Source organism: Protopterus annectens, chromosome 5.part0, assembly GCF_019279795.1.
Source record: "Protopterus annectens isolate FY-2018-M chromosome 5.part0, PAN1.0, whole genome shotgun sequence".
NCBI classification, from domain to species: Eukaryota; Metazoa; Chordata; order Ceratodontiformes; family Protopteridae; genus Protopterus; species Protopterus annectens.
In genome coordinates, this window is record NC_056735.1 from 609,866,831 (window position 1) to 609,885,152 (window position 18,322).

Below are 18,322 nucleotides of genomic sequence, written 5' to 3' on the forward strand. Positions count from 1 at the left end.
GAATCCATTTGGAGTTAGAGACTGTGCCTGGAGGCCAGATGTCTTGAAATGGAATCAGGAGAGAAACTGTGCCTGGAAGCCAAATGACTGGAAACTGAAAAGAGACTGTGCCTGGAAGCCCAAAGTCTGGAGGCTGAGGAGAAACAGTGTCAATATGAACTAGAGGCCAAATGTTTAAAAGCCGAGGAAAATGAGAGAGAGTGCCAGCATGAAGTGGAGCTTCTAATCCTTTGAGAGGGTCATGGAGATAATGGGGAAGGGAATGACCATACCCCAGAAGCTGTGAAGGTCAGTAAACTTTTTCCACAATACAGGGATTGGGATGACTTTGATAGTTTTATTCATATATTTGAGAGGGTATGTAGACAGTATGATGTTGATTGTGAGCTCTGGGTTTGGCTCCTGACTCCCTTACTCCATGGTAAAGCTGTTCAGGCCATGTAAAAACTGTCTGATGTAGATTGTTTGAATTATGTTAAAGTTAAGAACTGTCTTCTAGATTGTTTTAAACTGACACCTGAAACTTAAAGAAAAAAGATTTGTGAACACAGACGCAAGGCAGATGAAAGTGTACATAATTATATTGCTGATTTAAGTACATACTTTCACAGATGGGTGAGTGGGTGTCATGTCACCACATTTGAGGGACTGACAGACCTTTTGGTGAGGCAAGAAGCCCTCAGTACTTTGCCTGATGACATGAGAATCTGTTTAGCAGAAAGTGTAACTGCAGAGGAGTTGGGAAGAAAATGGGATCTCTACTTAGCAAGCAGATCACCAATGCATAAGAAAGGGATACCCAGTGTTGCTCATGGATATAAGGGCACCCATGGAGGCAGTCTAAACCACTCCAACAGAATACACCAATAACAGTGGAAACTACTAGTCCAAGTATACAGTTAGGGATTACATGTTTTAAGTGTAATGAGAGGGGCCACTTAAAAGTCAAATGTTCATTGAGGCATAGTGAGAAACAAAAGATGAGGAAGGCAGCAAGTGGTGATGATAAACTACCAGTGGTAAGTTGTTTAGAAACAGCAGGGGTTCCAATCTATCACCAAAATTTATATCCTATCTTAGTAGATGGTAAACAGGTTACTGCTAAGAGAGACACAGCTTCTGATATAACCATTGTAAGGCTTGCAGTGGTTAGAGAAGAGCAGTACTTGCTTGAACAGTCCACTCCAGCCAGAGCTTTGGGTGGGACCTCATTCCAAATACCTTTGGCTAGGGTTCATCTTGACTGGGAGGGTGGAAGAGGAAGCAAGCAGGTAGTTGGGTTTGAGGATATTCCTGCAGATGTCCTGATAAGGAATGACTTTGATTATGCAGTATCTTGTGTACATGCAGTGACATGCAGTCAAGCTTGGAGACAGGTATGCAGGTCCAGTAGCCTGGGGGAGACCCAGACAGATCTCATACCTGAAATTGGGACTAGTGTGGTGGCTAGTTCAGTGAAAGAGCTATCCTGTAGCACTACATCTGAATATGAGCCACAGCTGCTGGATGGTGCTGGTGTTCCCTTGGACATGGTGACTGCAAGGACAGAGGTGAGTGATAGTACCCACACTGACAGTCAAGCACAATTGTTGGAAGTTACTAGGCTTCCTGTGGAAGACGAGCTTGTGTTTGAGAATACTCCTGCAGATGTCCTGATAAGGAATGACTCTGATGATGCAGTGTCTTGTGTTCATGCAGTGACACATAGTCAGGCTTGAAGACAGGCATGCAGATCCAGTAGTCTGTGGGAGACCCAGATAGATCTCATACTTGAAGCTGTGACTGGTGTGGTGGCTGTTTCAGAGAAGGAACTATCATGTAGCAGGAACTCTGGAAGTAAGCCACAGCTTCTGGGAGGATCTGATGTTCCTTTGGACATGGTAACTGCAAGGACTGAGGTGAGTGACCATACTCAGACTGACAGTGAGGTACAGCTGTCAGAAGTTACTAGGCTTCTTGTAGAAGGGGAGCTTGGGAGTTTCACAAATGTATAGTTGAGAATGGCTCAACTTATGAATCATAAATTACAAAGCTTGAGGGAGATGGCTAAGAAAGCACCTGAGGCTCAAGGAAGTGGGGGGGTCTGTATATGGGAACAAAGGTTTGTTACACAAAGGGTGGACTTCTGGATGTGGGCTAGAAGGCAAAGTAGTACGGCAGCTGGTAGAGCCTAGAGCCTACCATCTGCAACTTCTAGCTACAGTCCCTAATATTCCTTGTGCAGGTGATATTGAGGCAGAGAAGGATGGTTTGTTGTATAGAAAGTGGACTCCTAAGGGAAGAGTGGAAGGTGAGGTAGTATGGCAATTGATAGAACCTAGAGCCAATATCTGCCATTTCTAGCTAAAGTTTCTTATATTCATTGTACAGGTGATACTAATGTAGAAAAGGTGGCAAATGCTTTGCTAGAAATTTTTAACAGGGTAGGTTTTCCAAGGAAAATACTGACTGATTGAGGTGCCAACTTCATGTCCAACCTGCTGACTTGTTTGTGGAAACATGGGTTGAAACATCTAAAAACTACCCCTTACCATCCCCAGACTAATGCCTTGTGGAGAGGTTAAGCTCTACATTAAAAACTATGCTATGGGTATTTTTGGATCAGTTTAAAAGGAAGTGAGACAAATATTTGCCAAATCTATTATTTGCGTACAGGGAAGTGCCACAGGAATCTACAAGTTTCTCACACTTTGAGTTGTTATACAGGCATAGGGTGAGGAGGCCTTTAGATTTGATATGACATGAGTGGGAAGGTGAAAGTGAATCTCACAAGGAGTCTGTTGTGGCATACATCCTTAACTTCAGGACAAGACCTAAAGAACTTATGGGTTTGGCCCAAGATAACTTAGCATTAGCCCAACAGCAGAAAAAGGTTTAGTACAAAAAGAATGCCCATGCCCAAGAGTATGCTGAGGGACAGAAGGTTATGGTACTTTTCCTGTCAAACATAACAAACTACAATCAGCTTGGGAGGGACCCTTTGAAGTGGAAAAGAAAATCACTGATGTGAACTACATGCTAAAGCTGGTAGGTAGGAGACAGGGGCACAAACTGCACCATGTCAATATGATGAAACCTTATCATGATAGTGAGGCCCTAGTATTGAGTATTCAGAGTGGATGGCAGGAGGAGTCTGAAGGGGAGATGGTAACTGATCTTCTTGGTGAAGCTAGGACTGACACCTCTATAGAAGTGATAGCCATATCACAGCAGTTAATTCTTAAACAAGTGCAAGAGATAAAAGCAGTATTAAAGGAATTTGGGGACATGCTTACAGGGAAACCTAGGTGTACTGACTTAGTGAGCACCACACGGACACAGGACTACAAAAAACTATCAGGTAGGTTCCTTATACAGTGTCTGAAAGAGTTAGACTCTGAAAGAGGAGAGAAGGGGAAGTGGTAGAACTGGGGGTAATTCAGGAATCCAATAGTCCCTGGGCTTTTGTAGTGCTGGTATCAAAGAAGGATAATGATGTTAGGTTCTATGTAGACTATAGGAAATTAAATCGTTATACAGAGTCAGATGCATACCCCATGCTGAGAACAGATGAAGTCTTAGAACAGTTAGGTGGGGCTAGGTATATGACAACTATTGATCTGACCAAGGACTATTAGCAGATACCCTTGACTCCCATGGATTAAGAGAGGTCAGATTTTGTAACTCCTTTTGCGTTATATGAATTTACAAGAATGCCCTTAGGAATAAAAAATGCCCTAGCAACTTTCCAAAGACTGCTAGATTGTGTGTTAGTAGGAGCAGGAGATTATGCTCTAGCATACTTGGATGACATTGCTATTTATAGCTATTCCTGGCAAGAACATCTTCAACATGTTATGGAGGTTCTGGGTAGATTAGAAAGTGCAGGACTAACCATTATACCCATTAAGTGTCAGGTGGGTATGGCAGAGGTCATTTACTTAGGACATAAAGTGGGGAGTGGTAAGATTAGGCCAGAACCTATCAAAGTGGAAGCTATATTTTTGGCCAGTTCCTGTTACTTAAAAGCAATTGACAGCATTTCTAGGGACAGCAGGGTACTGTGGAAAATTTGTGCCCAGTTGTGGTGCAATGGCTGCACCCCTTACTGACCCAACTAGAAAAAATAAACCGGATGAGGGAGTATGGACCACAGATTGTGAACAGGCATTCCAAAAACTTAAGGAAATGTTGGGAGGACCCCCTGTGTTGGACAGCCCAGATTATAGTGAAGAGTTTGTTGTGCAAATGGATGCATCAGACTGGGGGGTGGGAGCTGTGCTCAGCCAAGTTCCTCAAAAGAAAAAATGCTGCAGTGTTGTTAATAAAGCCCATGCAAATGGATTGCCCAGGAGAGGAGTGGGTTGGCATTTCCAGGCAGACCCATTTTTCTAAAGTGTTGTTTTTCAAGGGTCATTTGAAAACCATGCTCGAGTGACAGGGAGGAGAAATGTGAAAAAATTAGACACTGTTATTTGTGCTGGCATGCCTGGCTGAAGTTTGGTATATAATTTCAGATTGTCCTGTGTATTGTATGCCAGCATGACTAGCTATGATATTGTGAATAAGGTCTTAACTGTTGATTTATGATCTGTTTGAATAGAATGCTTTAAAGACTTGAACAATGTTCTTTTACATTTCTAACTGCATGTGTTTGTGAAGCGAGATTCTAAAGGCAAACTGTCTCAGATTCAGCTGACCAGCAGATGAAGTCATCAGGATGTCGACAGTTGGTATGTGTTACTATCAGAAGCTGAAAGACAGAAAGGAACCTTTAGAACACAGCTACTGGTTGAATTTAAATATATGAAATGAAAATTAGAACTGGAACAGCTGACATTTGGGATAGTCTATAAAGAGACTGCTGAAGACAGTTACAGCCAGTTAACAGTCAGTTGTCAGTTAGAGTTGACAGTTGTCAGTTACTTCCAAGAACTGCAATCCTGCCTTTGTTCTGTTGTAGTAAATTAGTTTAGATCAGGGACAGTGTTCTTTAGTTAGGAAATTATAACTAATCATCTAGATCAGTTAGAGTTTTTCTGAATGCTGGATTTCTATCATATACTATTGATTTCATTTTCCTGGTGATTGAGTTCTGTTTGTTTATTGGGAATTACTGTTTTATATTTTTAATAATTTTGTTTAATATTAAATATTTTTATTAACTTACATTGTGGCTGGACAATCAGTGTTTTCATTAGTGATTTGAGAGTGCTTATACTGGCCTTGACAACTTCTTGGGCAACACCAAAAGCATGGCTGCTTAGATCATTTGCTACTATTTGTTTTAATATTTAATTTTCATAATTAGATACACCATTAGAAGAGCATGAAGACACTCTGATTGGTGGCAGCATTACTATATTATTTGGGGGAAGAGACACAGCTTGAAATCTGTGTCAGGCTTTCCCAGAAGTGTTTGGATGTGTGAGATTTAATTTATTTAAATGTGAGTGTATCAGACATCTTAAACTGGGGCACATAGCCCCAAAGTGTGTAATAAAGGACAATGTATAAGAGGTTCGCATATGACATCAGACTATAATATTTTAGTAGAGTAAATTGGTCTTATTAATAATATGTTTCATGAGAGAGGATACCCACAGAAAATGTTGAATGAGGTGGACAAATACGTGTTACAAGAATGGGGTAGCAAGTATAAACCACTTTTAGGATCTGACAAAGAAAACAACTTAATTAAATCTAAGGACTACACCAATAGGGAAACAAAAGGGACGGACCATCATCAGAGATCGTTTATTATATTATATAGTCCTATTGTTAAAGATGTCATTGGAATTATTATGAAATTTTGGTATTTGATTACTAGTGACACAAGTCTTTTAGAAATAAAAGGTAGTAAACCAGGAATAGTTTATAAGATTGGTAAGAATATAAAAAGTTATTTAGAACAATATAGAACAACAGTAAAAGACAATAGTAAAGGAAGGATACAGTATACTACAAAATATGGTTTATGAAACCAATGTAGACACATTACAGACAAAAAGGAAATAGTGATCCAAAATTAATTTAAACCCAAACTCAAATTTGCTAAAGGGAATTGTAACACTAAAATGGTGATATATATATAGTAATGTGCAAAGAATGCACAGGTTATTATGTAGGAAAGACAGAGAGGTGTTTAAAAAAACTAATATATGAACATATGTAGAATATAAAGAAGAGGGATTCTACAAGTGCTTTGTATAGGCACATAGAAAAGGAAGGTCAGACACATGAATTCAAATTTGCAATATTAGACACCATTAAAAATTATCCCTGAGGCAAGGACTATAAGAGTTTATTAAGTTATAGGGAGATGTGGTGGCAGTTATATCTAGACGCCACCTCACCCCCAAGGCTTAATGATTATATATCTTGTAAGCCAATATTGGAAATGAGTTAGGAATATTTACTAACTAATATTACATATGGTCCTTCCAGTGACTATTTTATTGCTCCCTTAGCTTGGTGACAAATAGATTATGCATGCAAATACACACACACACACACACACACACATATATATATATATATATATATATATATATATATGGATCCATATGACTTGGTCGACTGTTCATTTGGTCGACTGTTTATTTGGTCGACAGTTCATGTGATCGACAAGCATTTTAGGTGGGGGGCTTCGCCCCCCACACTGTGCCCCCCACACCCCCCGTAACTATATATATCAACTCCAGGGTCGCACAACTTTGGGGTAGGGGGCAACTGCTTGTCGATCAAATGAACTGTCGACCAGTCGACCAAATGAACAGTCGACCAAGTCATATGGACCCATATATATATATATATATATATATATATATATATATATATATATATACACACAATACATTTAGGTAGTTGTATATTTACATCTCTTTTTATTTTTTATTCTTTATTTTTATTCTTATTCTTATTTTTATTCATATTAATACATATAGTTAAGCCTTTCAACAATAGAGAGATAACATATGTTTGCAAATTGTGGTGGTTTTGTCATTATATGTATGTAATATAAAACAATATGTATTTCAGCTACTATTCAACACATGTATTAAGTCTAGTAGCAATTAATTACAAAACCGTTTAATATTGGTCATGTTCAGGAAACTGATAATCAGATTTTACTTGTCATTTTTTTATATTTCACACATAGAGATATGTGTGAATATAGTCAATGATTACATGTATTAGTTAGTATACAATAGTATTATAATGTCATTGTACATAATCAAGTAGTTTTTTCAACTGACAGCTGAATGTTACCAATACTCTGCTATAGAAACTGACGTTACAGTTTTACATTCAATGGAAACATAGTAACGACGGCAGAGTTTATATAGTAATGGTATGTATTTTAAAACAATACCAGCAACATAGCTAGTATTTGATCAGTGTTTTTTTAATAGTTTTAATAGTTTGACAAAAAATTTTTAGGATTCAGTGCATATGCAATTGCATGGGTAGAGTGATGCATACAAAAGGGTAATATCGCTTTAATTTACAGAATGCAGTTGTTTGAATTTGTTGATTTTGGTGTCAAAAAGTAATATAAGGCATCTTGGAAATAGACATGGAGTTCTGAAGAAGCCCATATGTTATGGGTGAAAGCGCTTAACCATTATTCAGTAGTGGTATTTGGCTTTTGCAATTTTTTGTATTGAAAGTATCATTTTTACTCTGGCGTTGTGGATATGCTTTTGTGAAGGAGTGGAGTTATCTTTACTGGAGGTGAAGCTGTGAATCCCGGCTGGACTAACGTACCATTTTTTTGTGAGGTGATCGAGCACTTATTGGTAACTCCATAGCACATACATTTGTTTAGCCACAGTTCTTGTATTCATTCAGTGTGTAATAAGGACTTATACTTAGGGTGGACAGAAGAATACAGTCCAGTCCCAGGTTATAGAATGTGTTCCTGTTGTGCTGTTAGGGAACAATTGTGGAATATGACTCCTATTTAAGTGATAGTCTCACATTGGAGTCAGTAGTGAGGATTCATGCTCCTAAGTTACTGACCCAGGATAGTGAAAGATGTCACATTATTTGATGGCAGTTCAGTGGGATATTTATCTGTACATCACATTAATTGATGGCAGTCTGGTGGGATATTAACCAGACATCATAAGCTGGCCAAGTAAATTAATGTTAATATGATTGAGGGACCATGGCACATTACTCTGCATTTGGGCCTGTTTGACCATGATCCATTTCTGAATGCATTTGAACTCAGAATTGTGCATATTTAGGCTTGCTGCCCTTTTTATCAGAGCAGAAAGATTTGTACATTTTTCTGAATGCATAAGAGTCTAGAAAAAGGAAAACATTTAAATATCTTCAAAACAGAAGTTAGAACTCAAATCAGTGAATGAAAATGAACAGCAGATAATAAGAATGATGGGGGATCACTACTGTTTATTGCCTGCTGTTATGTTACAACAAATTATCATACATATGAAATCATCTTTCCATGGTGCAATCACTAATGTACTTCAGACTTTCTTTGCTGCAAATGTGGTGGTATAAGCTTGAGGTCACATAACAGAAGGAACAGGGAATTTGTTTTTTTTTATTTGTTTGAAAATTCATACATTCCAACACAGACAAAACAATTAGTTTCTTCATAATTTATATGGAAATCAAAAACATATACACATATCAATTTATGCATTTTTGTACTGTTACCCTTTACCTTATTTCTTCTTCCTTTACAGATTCCTGTAAGTGTTTTTCATCTTTTTTTGATATCATCATTTTATCACCACTGTTTTTCCTACTCTATTATCATATCTCTCCCTTTATGAATTATCTTGCATGTTCCCTCTCTCTGCCCTTTTGTGAATTCCTTCTGCATTCACCCCAGTGACAGCAACAACTCTCTCCTTTCTCCCCTTTTACAGACATACTCCTCACTGCCACCACAAAAAATATAAAGGCTAATTATCATCTATCTTTCCTATAAAAATCATTCTAACTGGACGTCATTACAGCTTTTTCTTTATGTTTCAGGGGGCAGGCCCACCATAACCTCCACATGTATACATTGTCTCTCTTGTATCCCTACCACTTAGAATAGCTATTTTGCATTCCTCTCATGATATTTCAAGGTTCTGTATTTTCTGTGAAGAGATCTCAGATATAGATCCATTAAAAAACAAATACACTCATCCATCTTTTCATCCTACAGACTTCTTGCCACACTTCATTGCCCCTATATGTCACTCTTACCTGCTTACGTTTTCTTTAAGTGCCATATACCACCTTTCCAAGTAGGCTGCCCCAACAACCATTCCTTTATTAAATGGCCATGAAGCTTTTGTTTTTAGATACTTTCATTAAATTATCATAAAATATAGGCAAACATACATTAATAGAAAGAAGTCAAACTATATTAACATGTCTCATATTTAGGCATTATATATTACTTAACAATATTCAGGCCCTAGCCCTGATTGAATCAATGTTTATTTCATGTCCACCATTAGGAATAGCATTGTGAATAATTTCTAGTATTTATTATGCTGCTTAATATCGAAGCAATGGGAAGTGTTTTAACGATCCCTGTTAATAAGTAAAGTGATACATCTGATATTGAAAATTATAGGCCCATTAGTTTGGCTGGTATTATAGGGAAGAGCTTTGTGAGAGTTTTGGTGCCAGTAATATTAGATAAAATGAACATACACATTATGATGAACATACACATTATGATGTACACCAACATGGATTTTCTTCAGAAAGGTCAGCTATTGCCAATCTTATTTCCTTTTATTTGGAAATAGTCAAGGCCTTGGGTATGGACAAGTAATTGTCCAAGTGTTGCTGTAATGTAGTTAGATCCATCCAAGGATTTTGACGAAGTTCTACATGATAAAATTATTATTGCATTATTGAAATGTCAATTTAATGATATATCAAACATCGGATAACAGAGTGGTTATCTCAAAGGTATGCAAGAATGACTGTCAAGGGAAATAAAGGGATCATTCTTAGGGAATGTTAATTATTCATGTATTTATACGGCTACTTTGCCAGTTTATCAACAGTGCTGAGTTGAGATGTTTACAGATTATGTAAAGGTTGCTGGGGTGGTAAATTCAGTATCACACCAATATAAAATTCAGAAATATATAGAGTCTATAACCATCTAGTTGCAATGTAATAGGATACAATTTAATTTATCAAACTGTAAGGTTACCCATATGGGGGGGGGGCAAAATCATTTGCACCTCTATAGTATGGATGCTGCTGTTATACTGGCTAGTCCGAGCTATGAGGATTTGGGAATTGTTATAAATAGCAATTTAATATCTGAACAGCATCTGAACAGTATCAAACAATGAGGAAGACATATCAAGTAGTAAGGACCTTGTTGAGGACATTTACTTCCAGAAATGAACTACTTTTGATACAGATATACAAGTCAGCTATAAGGGCCTTGTTAGATTATGGCGCTGGTGTTTATGTTTGTTCTGAAACAGATAATAATTAGGTTGGAGAAAGTCCAGAGTTTATTTTTTACAAAAATGATTAGAAGACTAAAATATTTGTTATATGAAGAAAGATTAAATAAACTAAAGCTACTATTAAAATCTGTGGGGTGACCTGATCTGGATTTTTAAATGATTGAGAAGCCCAGGAATTGCTTGTTAATTTAATATAAATTTTCAAGAAAAAACTGCAGACTTGTCTCATACCTTGTGTAACTTTTATAACATTAAGAGGAAAACCACAAGTAATGGTAAAGCACTGTGTCACACAAAAAAGACTTTAATCCACTGGTTTAGCACTTTTAGCCTAAAAAAATAGGCCTTCATCAGAACAAACTGTTAAAAAACTGTCCCATTTTTATAGCATCATCATTACACATCAAACCAATCAGATCTCAGTTTTCTTAAAACTTTATATATATATATATATATATATATATATATATATATATATATATATGTGTGTGTGTGTGTGTGTGTGTGTGTGTATGTGTGTATAAAATACATCCTAAATAATGCATTCATTTTTAACAAGCATATAAACTATTTACATTTATTATAATAGGATTTTCTTTTCAAAACAGCTTTATAGTTGACACCATTGTTAAGCCCTGGTCCCCTGCATGCATCCAAAAGAACCTGCCATTTGAATTCTTTAAAATCTAGTTCCCCATCTCTGTCTCCATTGAAATCCACTGGAACATGATAAATAACTGTGAAAAGAAACTCGACACTGTCATTGTTACCCACACAGTTTAAAGTGTGCTTATAAAGAGCATTGTCCAAATTTCTCTTTCTAATGGCATAATAATGTTCATACATCCTGTTTTAAAGTTGCCTATTGGTCTTCCCAATATAAAATGATGGAGCATTTTGCCATGTATACCACAAAGGTAAATTTACAATTGAAAATGCCTGGAACATGCCACATCTTATTATTAGTTACAATATCAAATACTGGTCCCTCTGAAATGTATTTACAAAAATTGCAGCTTTTGAATTTAAAAGTACCTGTGTTACCTTGGGGCTTTTTTCTCGGTCTACTTTCTAACATTTCTTTGAAATTCCTTGCTCTTGTGTTAACATAAATGGGTACTTCTCCTACTAATATCTGAAGATCACTGTTAGAAACTAATATTCTCCAGTTCTTGGACACTATATTTTTGATTTCTTTGCTGTCTATGGTAAAGGTTAACAACACTGACGTAACCCAATCTTTCTTGTCCTGTGTGTTTCCTCTAAGCCCTTCCTTTTTGTTTGTACTAATAATGTCATGCACAATTTTGGAAGGGTACCCTCTGTTTTTAAATCTAAAATGCAGTTCCTGCACTAAAAGATCTAACTGTGCTTCATCACTTGTAAGTCTATTAAGTCTTACTAACTGCCCCTTTATAATGTTGTATTTCACATAAGCAGGATGCATACTGCAATAACTCAAAAGACAATTACTTGCGACATTTTTATAGCTGATGCTGGACCCCCAAAAATCTGTATCTTCCTCTTTAATAACCTCTAAATTTAAAAATCAAATCTTAAAATTGTCCCGGCTACCAGTAAAATGCAAAAAGAGGTGCTGTTGTTCATGTCTTCAATAAACAGCAACAGCTCAGTTGGTGTTCCTCTCTAAATAAAATAAATCATCAATAAAATGATGGTAACTCACAATTTTGTGTCTATTGTTAAACTTGAACATAATGTTGTTTTCCCAATAAGCCTAAACTAAGTTGGCATAATTGGGAGCCATCCTGGCACCCATCATCACACCCTTGATTTGCAAGAAATATTGATTGTCAAACATGAAGTAATTGTATGAAAGAATGTTGTCCATGCATTCCAACATGAACCTATACTATTCTAATTCATATTCTCCACTGTTAATTAACAAATTCCCAATCCACTCTAAACCCAAATCATGGGGAATACAGATGTATAAAGATGCCACATCAACTGTCACCAACAAATCGCCAGCTTCAACCTTAATTTTCTTGATTTTGCTTAAAAAATCAAAAGAATCCCTAATAAAGGATTCTGTCTTCTGCACAATCTCAAGCAGACTTCTGTCTATAAACTTAGAACATGGCTTTAAGTGTGATGCTGGTGAGGAAACTATAGGCCTGTAAGAGGGACAATGACCATCCTTGTGTATCTCTGGAATTCCAAAGAGATGCCCTATCTTGAGTTTGTGTGCTAATAAAACTCATGCATATTCCTGGAAATTAAACCTTCTGCCAAAGCTTCAAAAAGACAAGAATCTATTATTGTGTAAGCTTTTAGGACATCACCTTTGGAAACTTTTAATATGCAGTTTCATCTGCTAATAAAACTTGCATTCCTTTCACATAATCATCAGAATTAACTATGACCATTGAACCCCCTTTGTCTGCATGCATAACCCTGATAGAAATATCATCCTTAATAGAGTTGAAAATTATTTCCTCTTCTGCAGTCATATTATAAAATTTTCTCTTCTTTTAACAAATCCCTAATTTCTGCTTCACACAAATCCTCAAATGCTTTTAATGCAGGGTGCAGGGGTGGATTAAAAGTGCTAGGTGTAACAAAATCACTATTTTGTTTACCTTCTTGATTCCCCATTAACAGCTTTAAATTCAGTTTTCTGGTGTATGCTTTTACATTAACAACAGTGTCCACAATGTCCGCCCTTCTAGAGGGCACAAAATTGAAGCCTTTCTTTAATAAACTAGTCTCTGCTTCCATAAAAACCCTGTGTGACAGGTTGTATATTTTAAATCCATAGGTATTACCTGCATGTTTGATGCCATTCCTGATTTTTTCCTCTGCGAAACAGAGGGTAAACACTGGCTTGAATTGAAATTGTGGCTATCTACATCACTGTTGGATTGTTGTAGCTGTTCAAATTCCTCCTCGGTGGTACATTTTGCTTCCCTGGTGTCACAGTCTCCCACTGGCCATGTTGCACTTTTTTTTCTCCTGCAGATTCTTCGAGCACCAAGGGGATAACAAAGACTTGGAAAATCTGCTGTTTTCTCGATTGTAAAAACCTCCATTCTCTCTAATGGCTTCTTCCTCCCCTGTTGCAATGTTCTGCAATGATGTGAGCTCACCGGAAGTAGTCCTTGCTGATTCTGCCAGTTTTAAGGTGGAATTACATTTCCTTTCTTTATAAAGCCTGTGATCCCTTTTTACTTTCTTTTCTTTCTTTTGCATCAAAGAATTGTCTAAGCCATCAACTTTAAACTGTATTCGCTTTAGAACATCATCAATTTCTTTTGGTAAGGCAGTCAGACTGCGTTTATCTATAAGTCCACCGATCCAGTTAGCAAGCTTATGCTCCTCTTCTTCATGGTGTTCCTTAAGTACTTTAAGGAATGCCAAACCTGTGTCTTCACAGATCCTTTGCCATTTGTTAAGAAAAGTGCTGCTAAAAATACCATTGGGAGTATTATGCACCTGCAGACCCATAGGGACCCGTTTTACATCCAGACTGTATTTCAAAAAAGCAATGTCCCACTGAAGTTAAAAGGGAAGCTTCTAAGTCCTTAAACAACCATTCCTTTTTAAGAATGACTCTGGGCATGGAGTCCAATAGCCCTGAAATGTCCTCTGCCTCTATAGTAATAGCTTCTGGTGCTGCCATTAAATCCTTGACCATACCTCTCCAGAAACAATTCGGCTCATCTGGATGGTACGGCAACTCCACATCCACAGCTTTATCAGCAACTTTTGTGAATCCATGGGAAATGAATGAACAGTCACATTCAACAAACTGTCTCCCTCCTGTAGTGCTCCACTGTGAGACATCTTGCAAGTAACAGAAAAAAATCAAGAAAAAACTACAGACTTGTCTCACACCTTGTGTAAATTTTGTAAAATTAAAAGGAAAACCACAAGTAATTGTGAAGAACTCTGCCACACAAAAAATACTTTAATCCACTGGTTTAGCGCTTTCAGCCTAAAAATTAGGCCTTCATCAGAACAAACTGTTAAATAACTGTCCCATTTTTATAGCATCATCATTACACATCAAACCAATCAGATCAAAATATATATATGTGTGTGTGTGTATAAAACACATCCTAAAAATGCATTCATTTTTAACAAGCATACAAACTATTTACATTTATTATAATAGGCTTTTCTTTTCAACACAGCTTTATAGTTGACACCATTAAGTTCTGGTGCCCTGCATGCATCCAAAAGAACCTGCCATTTGAACTCTCTAAAATCTAGTTCCCCCTCTCTGTCTCCATTGAAATCCACTGGAAGATGATCTATAACTGTGAAGAGAAACTTAACACTGTCATTGTTACCCTTAGACAGTTTAAATTGTGCTTATAAAGAGCACTGTCCAAATTTCTCTTTCTAATGGCATAATAATATTCATAATCCTGTTTTTAAGTTGCCTATTGGTCTTCCTAATATAAAATGAAAAAACGTTTTGCCATGTATACCACAAAGGTAGATTTACAATTGAAAATGCCTGGAACATGCCACATCTTATTCTGGGTTACAATATCAAATTCTGGTCCCTATGAAATGTATTTACAAAAATTGCTGGTTTTGCATGTAAAAGTACCTGTGTTACATTGGGACTTTTTTCTTTGTCTACTTTCTAACATTTCCTTGAAATTCCTTGCTCTTGTGTTAATAAAATGGGGGCTTGTCCTACTAACATCTGAAGATCACTGTTAGAAACTAATATTCTCCAGTTGTTGGACACTATATTTTTGATTTCATTGCTGATTATGGTAAAGGTTAACAACATCGACGTAACCCAATCCTTCTTGTCCTGAAAGTGCTAAACCAGTGGATTAAAGTATTTTTTGTGTGACACAGTGCTTCACCATTACTTGTGGTTTTCCTTTTAATTTTGATATAAATGTTGTTGCACATCAGAAGTATAATAGGGCTAACTAGCTGATGGTCAATATTAGAAACAATCATTCAAAATTTGGAAACAATCATTTTCACAATGAAGCAGGGAGGAGATGGAATTGCTTACTCTTAGTGCTGAGGAAAATTGACAGTCTACTAGTGTTTAAAATGTAATTAGATGCATAGTTTGGAGATATTGTCATTGGCTAAGTGGAGAGATGCCTATAATGATCTCTTTTTATGGTCTAATACCATATAGATTGCAGCAGCATTCCAAAAACAGACCAAACAAAAATACTCTGAACTAAAACAAAGCAATGTCAAGGCAAGGCTCTGGACATAAAACTTTGCAGTTTTGTTCTTCTTTAGAACAGGACTTAATCAGAAAATGTAAAATGTAGATTCACCACACAAATTTAAAAGAAAAGAACATAAAACGTGATACATAGAGCCATGAGTGATAAAATTGATTATGTCAGTCTGAGACCATATTAGAAACTTTAAATATATATTTTTCCTTTATAACAATTATTCACTCCAACATTATATACATTATGCAATTCCAGCATTCCCTTTAAATTCAGTTCTCTTCCTACTAAACATTATACTGCATATATCATTAATTCAAATTCCATTTATTTCTATGTAATTTGTCTTTCCCTTTTCTTAATCTCCCCTTTTTAGTATTTTTTTATTCATTTTTTTTTAATTTCCTTTACAATATTCAGTACTTCAGTTACACTTGGTTTAAATCTTGATTTCTATTTTGCAGTAATTTCTGTTTTGGAAGCCAATAGCATTACACTTAATAAGACCTTACTGTATATAGGCAATTTAGATCCAGTGTCCCAGCTCAAATGAATACTTTTCTTGTTCACAACCATTTGCATCCCCCACATTTTTGACAGATTACTCTGTAAGGAATTTTTAAAATCTTCCAACACTTTACTTCTGAAAAAAACACGCTTCCAGTTGCCTCTCGCTTTTACATCATATCTCCAGCATTTGTCTACCTAAGGAAACATTATCTGAAGTTTTCCAAGCAAAAATCCTTAACCTTCTGCACATTGTTGCATACTTGGGAATCATACAGATATCCTCCCGCTAGGATATGTCTGCTAAAATGATATTGGTTTCCCACCCTCCTCCAGCAATCTATGGATCATATTCTTTAAGATATCTTGTTTGTGAGTGACCAGATCAAGCTGTTTCTTTAAGTTCAAACAGCCCAGCTTCTCTGTTTCATATTTGCAAAGATTATGCTAGTTTTATGTCATCAAATCAGTTGTAATGGCATTCAACTTCTAGATTATAGTCTTGAATGATTCCTCCATGTTGCATTCCTCAAACCTCCAACTTTTACCACTACAGCACCACAGTATTGCTTTCCAACTACTCTCCTTTATAAGCACATCACAATCTCTGAGCTGCAATGCTATACACAGATGCATCCTGACCTTGAATAAACCTCAGGATTTAGGGTGTCATCTTGTAAAAGCTTCATTGTACCTCTTCCCAAAGAAAATAGGGCATATGTGTATTTCTTTATTAAAACATTTCTTTGTGCAGCCCCAAAAATATATAGAGAGTGAAGGTATAGAGTAGAGTTTCAGTGGCTGGGATAATGGGGGGGGGGGGCACATTCTCCCTGCAAAATTATGGTTTTATGGTATTTTATTTTCTTCTATATATTAAATTAAAAGTGCATTTTATATGATTTACACATTTTAGTTTTGTATTTCATCTAACAGACATACAACTTTTCATGATGCTTCCAAATGATGGATGAGATAAAGTAAAAGTTAACCTGCCAGTAAATAATCATCTCACTTAGGGAACAGTATGAACATTTGTAAGTTATGTAAAGCAACATATTTACCTTTTAGGATATGAAGCATGAACCATGTGCTATTAAGCAGAACATGAACAGCCTTTGCATATTGTACTTTAGAAAATGGGAACAGTGCAAGCTGAATTAGATATTCACAGTTAATAGAAAAATATGACATGCACATAAAAATATTATTGGGAGAAAGAAGCTGTGCATCTCTTTGCCCACCAAAACACTGCTAGTGTTAAACAGGGAAAAAGTACAAGTGCTTGCATGCTAGCAGCTTGCAACACATTTTTTTTCACTGCCACTTACACAAAATAGCAACTGCCCTAACTCCCACTACCCTAACCCTACTTAACCACATAGCCTTCACACCTACCAAACCTACTAAACAGTTTATCCCTACCAGAGTCCTAACTCTAGCCCTAAAATGTACACCTGCACCCTAACCTTAACCTGAGTCCTAGTCCCTAACATTAGACTTAAAACTCTTCTGCCACTCTCTAAGTCCCAGATTTCTGCCTAACCCTAAAACTCCACTACCAATCCCTACACCTAATGTTCCTGATCACTCCCAAACTAAAACTCCACTCCTCTTCCATAAAACTACACAATTCTCCTATTATCTAAAGGTAAAACACTCTTGGCACTCCCTAAATCTAAAGACATCTTCTGATCCCTCACTCTATACCTCACCTGCCACCTCCCAAAACTAAATTTTCCACTTGATCACTGCCTGAAAACCTAACCAATAATCCAAACCTCTCTCACCCTATTGCTGCCAAACTTGCCTTGTTTGAATAATGTATTTGAGCAAGGTGGGTCATCTCTAATCTGTCTGCATGGCTACCCCACTTGCTGAGCCTCATAAGTGAGACTGAGTAAAAGTAGCAGTCACTGTGTTCAATAAGACACCTGAGTCTTTAGCTATAAGACAATGGTCTTTGAGAATCTTGGACATGAGCGCTTGTTGGAGATCTTTAAAAAAAAATACAGTAAGTAACATAACATCTGATATTATTAATCCTCGTTCATTCCTTACACATGGGTATTGGTTCCAAGCTCGGAACTGAGCCGGCCATTTTCTAAGCTCACATCAGCTTCAAACTCTCGAGCTAAACTCTTACCCACAATCCCCACTCCCTGTTACCTCAGA